The sequence below is a fragment of the Odontomachus brunneus genome, unplaced genomic scaffold (assembly GCF_010583005.1).
Source record: "Odontomachus brunneus isolate Ranch 3 - 2012 unplaced genomic scaffold, Obru_v1 Obru_scaffold_068, whole genome shotgun sequence".
NCBI classification, from domain to species: Eukaryota; Metazoa; Arthropoda; class Insecta; order Hymenoptera; family Formicidae; genus Odontomachus; species Odontomachus brunneus.
Genome location: NW_022639518.1, coordinates 852,412 through 853,585, shown reverse-complemented (window position 1 = coordinate 853,585; position 1,174 = coordinate 852,412). Strand labels below are relative to the sequence as shown.

At 37.1% G+C, this 1,174-nt stretch overlaps 1 protein-coding gene across 9 annotated transcripts in view; it reads left to right on the top strand.

The window, feature by feature from the left end:
• LOC116846727 (ankyrin repeat domain-containing protein 50) overlaps window positions 1–1,174 on the top strand; it is a 692,623-nt gene that overhangs the window by 372,391 nt on the left and 319,058 nt on the right. The window lies entirely within an intron of this gene.

Genomic DNA, 1,174 nt, shown 5'->3' with positions numbered 1-1,174 from the left:
AAAAATGGGGTGTTCCATTTAAAAAAATTAATGTGACCTTGACCTGACCTTCGCTACGCAACCCAAGGTCAAACTGATGTGATCAGTAAATACATCTTTTTAAACGCCACAACTTTTGTTTGAAACATTTTTTTGTAAAACTTATATTTTTCCTGATATTCGGGCGTCCCGGTACTTTCCGAACACCCTGTATATAAAGATAAAAATTGAGATAAAAATTGTCTATTTTCTTCTCGTAACGTTCTGAGATTTTTTCAGAATTTTTGATTCCTGTAAAATTTTCCGCTTTTTCATTTTCCGGTGTCAAAAAGGGGGGTTTCCATTAAAGAAAAACCACTTCGGGTTGAAGTAACCCACTTTCGGTCAAAATCAAAAGTTGAAAGGTACGCCATTTTGATTCCCCCTCGAAACCCTACAACTTTTATATGAAACTTTTTTCGATTCCTGGCCACACAAACGAGTTATTGGAGGTGATAGATTCAGATAACTCACCCTGTATATATATACAGGATCATCGAAAAGTATCGGACCCTCCTAATATCTTCAGTTAGAATGCATTTTGGAGAAAATGTCCAATAGCAAAGTTGTATGGTTTCGGGGAGTAAGATAATGACCTTGACTTTGACCTTGACCATGTCCCTCAAGGTCATTTCAAGGTCAACCTTATTTTTTTAAATGGATCCCCCTACATTTTATTTCATATTCTTATAGCTTATCTCGAGAGCTTTTCAAAACGCTAGAATAAAACATTTTTTCATTAAGTACTTTTTGAATTATAGAGGTGAACAATTGAAGTTAACAATTTTTTTATTCAAAATGTAAAATATTATTTAGTTTTCAGTGATCATAACGTTAATACTTTTGTGCGCGGAATAATGAGACCAATTAATTGGTTTAAAGAAAATACATCAATTGAAAAGTGTTGGGTCCCCCTAATATTTTCAGTAAGAATGCATTTTGGAAAAATGTCCAATAGCAAATTTGTACGGCTTCAAGCGGTGATGCTAGTAGGCTACGGCGGAATACTGCCCGAAAGTGATCGCGGGAAACTGCTCGAATGCGTGACGTCCGAAGGCGTTAGCGGGAATCTGCCCGAAAGCGTTGACGGGGCCGATCTTTATTCTCTCACTCTCGCAGCCACCAATGTACGAGCTTTCGAGCAAACAATACGGAC